The following is a 6,709-nucleotide window of genomic DNA, read 5'->3' as shown; positions in this document are numbered from 1 at the left end:
GTAAGGTACCCAAAATGAAGACCCCCCAAAATGGAGTGATACAATTTGATTCAGTGCTAGACCCAGTGAGGCAGTGGTTATTGCTTCACAGAAATGAAAGAATTTTGTTATTGTTTTCTGGGGTAGAAAATGAGCAAAATAATACATAGCATAACTATAATATGAGCTCAAGGAAAAACCAGCACATTATTATAAATCATTATGTGAAACAGAAAGCAAGGCACGAAATCTCCCCTAGATTCCTTCATTTTGGTTGAGAAGCTCTTTGGTGTGTTTTGATACATTCAAAATGTGTGTGGAAATGGGTTTACTAGGTATATAATGCATTATCTGGTTACCTGTAAAAGAGGAGAAAACTCCGGGGGAATCAGTTCAGTGGTGTTTGGGAAAACCCTTATGATGCTCCCTCAGTACCTGTTGACTAAAGAAGTTAAAAAGTCAAGTACTGACTAATGGCAGTTCTCTGTGTGGAGGATTTCTCAGGCTCCGTTGACCCTTTCAAACAGAAGATGACAATTATTCCCTTAGACGTTAGCAGGGACACAAATTGCACTGAGAGCTCATCACAGAGTGAGAGACTTCAGCTGCCTTGTTTTCTGTCTGTCCTGGTTGAAGGCAGCTAAAGGTCATTTATAAACCTCATGTCAACTTCTAGAAGGTCTGAAGGCACTTGTAAATCTCTGAACTTACCAGCACCTTTTCACATATGGCTCACTATTTAAAAAGAAAAACAAAGAGAGAGCCAAAAAAAAAAAAAAAAAGGAGTAAGAAATGTGACTAGCTTTTGAAATAGTAGTATAGCAACATGTGGTGAGGCAAGAAGCCGCTCTAATGTGTTAGTAGTAGAGAATAACAAGTACAAGTTAATCAGAAATGTGCTAACAATCCCTTAAAAATTGAAACCTAAATACGGCTGCAAATGCATTTACTTAACAAATCAATAGATTTCATTGGACTTCACATCTTTCATGTTGTAAATGCTTTCTGAATACCTGTTTTCAGATATTATATTAAAAACCAATTCAGTCATAGGTAGCTGAACTCATCATGGGACTCAGCAATCGACTGTGCCAGAATTTCCCCGGCCTCTGAAAAATAAATGTCACTGGCATCCTCCAGTCACATGTCCAACAAAAACTTTTCCCATTTTACAGATTGGGAAACTATACACAGAGGAATTAGATGACAGTAGGAATAGCTCAGCATAGCTTTTTAAAGTCCAATACTTAGAACTGGATGAACTCACATCCTGATTCCACCTATCCCAGGGGAAGATCTAGAGAAGCGTTCCTTACCTCCTTGATCTATTTGCTTTTCTATTAACAACAACAACAAAAGCAACATGCAGCTGTAAATGTTTTCACTGTTGATGTGAAATGTTTTATAAGCAAAAATATTGCCTTCAACATTTCTGAAATTTCCAAATTTATTTTACAACTTATAATAGCTAACAGGGAAGTTTATAGTTAAGAATTCTGTACTTCAAGGCCTTTCTGCTGCTTCTCCTTATACCCTACCCTTGGTTGTTGTTTTTTTCCAGACTCAGAAATTATGAAAAACAGCCTGGAAATGAAAGCTCCAAGGCTAGTTTCCAGATCAATTACATACCAATTCAATGGCTTAGGCACCAAATTTGTTTCTATGAGCTTGATTTCCCCATTCCTAATACAGTGACAATAAGACAACCTATCTTTTCAAACAAGGTTTTCTGAGAATTAAATATTCTTGATAAAATATAAAGCAATACACCATTGCAGAGTGTACAAACTTTTTAAATATATTTGTGGCTGGAATAGTAATTTATTTTCAATTTTCTCTATACTATAGCATTGTCATATTGATGAGGAAAATAAGACATTTTGTGGGGGGAAGACCAGCAGCCTGACACTGTACATAGTTGATTAGCATCCCTAATGCACATTCCTGTTAGCCTATAGCCTAGCGACTGCCCCTTCCTTAATTAACTGGTTTTGCAATACTCACATTTTACAGAGGCCATAAACCATGAACAATATACAACCCATGGAGGGGGTTATCATTGGTGGTGCCAGGCCAGGCCTTTACATGTGGTCATATGGCCCCCATCCCAACACCCGGGGTTTTTTGCAAAGCCTGCAAAAGGTCCGGAAGTCTGATCCATATTTGGGGGACAAAGAAACCAAAGGGTATATAGAGAAAGCTTCCCCCATATTGGTTTGCTCAGGATTTGGAAACAGGCTCTTCTGAGTCATGGTACTAGTAAAACTGGAAATAAATGGATTTTTCCTGTATTTCTGGGTACTCCTGTGTATTTTTCAGTTGCCCGGGAAATTCTGTAACAATATAGTTATGCAAAGATTGTACATTGCAGGGCTTTTTCATTTCAGTTTCTTCTTACTCATTGTTAGTGTGTATTGTCATTATCCATGACCCCAATTCATATAATTACCTGGTTGCTTAGAGTTAGTCAATAACTTTCCACAATTTTAGCTATTGTTTCTCTTGTTACTGGGGGTGTAACTAAAAGTATTTGCACCACAACTACACCTTTTGTATTGTTGTGATTGTCTTCCTTTGGATCAATGTGACATAGTATTTACTTTTGTGGAAAAAATATTGCTCTCTGGAGCTCAAATACATTCTATTCTGCTGGGAAAATTATTTACTATGCATGTGCATTGATTTCTTAATAATATTAACAAAATCCAAAATACACTGTTCTGTAGACGAATTCAAATGTTTTTGGCCAGGCTTTTCCCTTTTCCTGAGGAATCAGTTCTTAAGTTGCAGAGTCAGTTTAATCTAGAAAATGCCACTGTTTTCAGTACCAATGAGCAGGAGAGCACCTTGAGTCAGAGGCACACTGAAGATACGGAAGAAGGGATGGATGTAGAAGAAAGTGAAATGGCAGGTGATGAAGCTCCAGCAACTTGCTCCATTCCAATGGATTGCAATATGTATTGAAAATCCTGGTCACTTCAGGATTACTTGCAACCCTGTACAATGCTATCAGATTTCATGGAAAAGTTTTTTCTAGTATTCAGTAGTTCTAGCTGTTTTCAAGAGTTATAAATTGGACGATACTCAGTTCTCAAGATAAAAGTTGGTAGAATTAAAAACAGGAGAACATGTATATTTTGCAAAATTTTTAACAAGTGAAAAATTGATGGGTTTACAATTGTGCAACAGTAACTTTCAATGAAACATCCTATATCAGGATCTCATCTTATTTTTTTTAAAATATATTTTATTGATTTTTTACAGAGAGGAAGGGCGAGGGATAGAGAGTTAGAAACATCGATGAGAGCGAAACATTGATCAGCCACCTCCTGCACACCTCCTACTGGGGATGTGCCTGCAACCAAGGTACATGCCCTTGACTGGAATCAAACCTGGGACCTTTCAGTCCGCAGGCCGATGCTCTATCCACTGAGCCAAATTGGTCAGGGCACTCATCTTATTTCAATGTTCTCAAGGGACAGGTCAAATTCAAAAATTCAAACTATATTTAACTAATGAGCAATCACTCTGGATTGAAGATACTACAAAATCAGCTTATTGAGTAAAATCTAAAAACCCACCCGATGGAGAAATATTTTCAAAGAGGGCAGAGCATTAAACAGCAAAGAAAACTGGAACTCATGGAAAAGTAAAGGCTGCCCAAGTTTTGCGAAGGAAAATAAACATCAGATACCAAGCTGATGAGAGTAATATGAAGAGGACAGTATCAGAAGTTTTCCTAGGGAAAAGAGCCAGCACAAAGGGTCTGATGGGAAATGGGTCAGCAAGGCTTTGGAATCTCTGCCCTAATAATATGAACACCAGAACATCAGAGACAAGGGGATATATGCCAATTTTGAAGGTATATTTAGAAGAAGCCTTTGAACAGGCAGATCCTGAAAATGAGACTATGAATTATTCAAATTATGGTTGGATAGTCTTGAGACTATCAGCATGGAGAGCCCTCATTTCTTCTAGCCAAGCAACCAGCAGTTTTAAACTTTGCCAGAGTATCTTGAAAATATGGTAATAAAATTAGCCAAGGAATTACTACCTTCTTCTGAAGAAATAAAAGCAGGTGAGGATGAAGATGATGATGCTTTGTTGAAGGAAAACAAAACCCTGGTGTTCTGAGAGACAAACCTGCAGCAGGGGAACAGATAGAAGTATTACTAACAAATTGGGTGAAGAATGGAAGGTTCTGGCTCCCAATGGGAAATAAAAGACTCAAAAATTATAAATTAGACAGGTTGAGTGTGATAGTGAAGAGATGAAGATGAGAGTTAGGCAGCTAGTGGGCTTGCAGGAGGCAGCCAATCAATGATTCTCTCTCATCATTAATGCTTCTATCTCTCTCTCCCTTTCCCTTCATCTCTGAAATCAATGAAAATATATTTTTTTAAAAAGCATAACCTCACCAAGTATACAAGTGTATAAATGGGAGAAATCACAGTAGACAGAGATCTTTGATCTTTGAGAAGTTGCCTTATAAACTTGTTCCTAATGATATAAGATACCTCCTTTCCCAAAACGGGATACTTTCACTGTTGAAGACTTGCATTGGGATTATTGGAAATTATAGGTTCAAACAGTCCATGTCGGATTATTTGTTTCTGAGAATCTTCCCTGAAATTATACCATGTTTTAAAAAACAGATTTTAAAAAAAAAGATTCCTGCATGCGTCTGTATGAGAAATGTGTGCCTGTTACACTTGTGAAAAGACAAGGAACTTGGCCTTCCTACAGTTTTTCTGAATCATACTCTCCAGGGATCTTTCTCTTTTAAAACCACTGGAGGTCATCCAAGGCTGAACATTGGTCTATAGAGATTTAAAAATAGTGATGTCTGGGTCCTAACCCAAGAGAGTCTGGTGTAATTGGTCTGGAGTGTGACCTGGGCATGGGTTCTTTTTTAAACACTCCTCAGATGATAAGAAGGTACAGTTAAGGTTAAGAACCACTTTTCCAAAAATAGCTCCCCAGGTGGTTTGTATGCATATGAAATGTGAGAACTGCTTCTTTTAACTCATTCCTAAGCTGCCTTTCCTGTCCCAGGTGACCTTGTCAACTCTGCTCAATCAGGGCTCTGCTTGACAAATGCCAAGTGACTTCTGAGATTTAAAAGGCAATGCTGGGATCCTGATTTAGTCAAATGCGTTTCCCCACGTTTAGAGTCTGATTCAAGTATATCATTTATTGAACCATATTCTAGCTAATAATTGCTAATGTACCACACTACAGGCCTTTAGCAGCTCTCTTGCTGTCTTTCACTGACTCTCTTGGACTGGATTCACTCATATCATATTATCTGTTGGTTCCCTGACCCTGGAATTGTAGCCCACAACCTAGATTTTGGACAGCTCTAGCTCATTTTTCCCTCTCTGTTTATTTTTTAATTGAATTTAGTGGGGTGACATTGGTTAATCAAAATCATATAAGTTTCAAGTATATAATTCTATGATACATCATCTGTATATTGTACTGTGTGTTCAGCTCTCAAAGTCAAGTCTCCTTCTATCACTATGTATTCTCCTCTCCCCCTATTCTACCTTCACCCACCCCTCTCTCCCTCTGGTAATCACCATACTGTTGTCTGTGTCTATGAGGTATGAGGGTTTTTTGTTTGTTTGTTTGTTGCTTAATCATTTCACCTTTCTCATCTAGCTCCGAAATCCCTCCTCCCATCAGTCTGTTCTTTCTATCATGAGCCTGGGTAAGGGAGCTATTTGAAAAGAAAAGAAAAGAAAAGAAAAGAAAAGAAAAGAAAAGAAAGGAAAGGAAAGGAAAGGAAAGGAAAGGAAAGGAAAGGAAAGGAAAGGAAAGGAAAGGAAAGGAAAGGAAAGGAAAGGAAAGGGAAAGAAATGAAAAGAAACGAAAAGAAACGAAAAGAAAAGAAAAGAAAAGAAAAGAAAAGAAAAGAAGAGGAGAGGAGAAGAGAGGAGAGGAGAGGAGAGGAGAGGAGAGGAGAGGAGAGAAGAGAAGAGAAGAGAACAGAAGAGAAGAGAAGAGAAAAGAAAAGAGTTAATTTTAGACATTTTTTAGGCCAGGACATCTTTTGGGGGAAAGGAAATACTAAAGATTTATCTTTATAAATGATGTCAATAGCCTCTTCTTTCTACTGGGGAGGGGGAAAGTGGAGAGAGCCCAAGTGACAAATTACCTCATTGGTGTTGACCAGAAAATCCCAGACTGGTTGAGTAAGATTATATTTTTGGGAAAGGCTGCAACAGCAGTTAGGCCAGGTCTTAAATGCAGATTTGACTTTAGCATAGTGACAGCATTTTGACCTGTGGTATTCTGTGTAACACATTCTCTTTCATTTTCATTACATTGATTGATTTTCCAGTAACGAATCCAAGCATACAATAACCCATACTTGCATAGTGTATTACAGTCATGCATCACTTAATGACAGAGATAAGTTCTGAGAAATATGTTACATAATTTTGTCATTGCTTGAACATCATAGAATATACTTACACAAACTTAGGTGGCATAGCTTACTTCACACCTTGGCCTCTGCCCCTCCATATTGATCATCCTCCCTGATTCATTTTAAGCCTTCTCCTCCTTATAATTCCTGGGCTTATTTATTTTTGTAAAATTTCAGATGATTTTTTTTAAAGGGGAGGAAGAATGCGAGAAATAAAAGCATATTGCTTCTGCACCACAAACCTAGACAGCATGTTACTGGGCTGAATATCATAGGTAATTGTAACACAATGGTAAG

At 37.8% G+C, this 6,709-nt stretch overlaps 1 pseudogene across 1 annotated transcript; it reads left to right on the top strand.

Annotated features, from left to right (window-relative positions):
* The first annotated feature begins 452 nt into the window (after window positions 1-452).
* Window positions 453-4,303, top strand: LOC308526423 (THO complex subunit 1-like; annotated as a pseudogene). The gene is made up of 4 exons: window positions 453-570; window positions 2,470-3,167; window positions 3,427-3,541; window positions 3,591-4,303. The product of its transcript is annotated as a THO complex subunit 1-like (transcript).
* The last annotated feature ends 2,406 nt before the right edge of the window (window positions 4,304-6,709 follow it).

Source organism: Myotis nattereri (genome assembly GCF_964212035.1).
Source record: "Myotis nattereri genome assembly, chromosome: 10".
NCBI classification, from domain to species: domain Eukaryota; kingdom Metazoa; phylum Chordata; class Mammalia; order Chiroptera; family Vespertilionidae; genus Myotis; species Myotis nattereri.
This window is presented reverse-complemented; position numbering and strand designations above follow the sequence as displayed.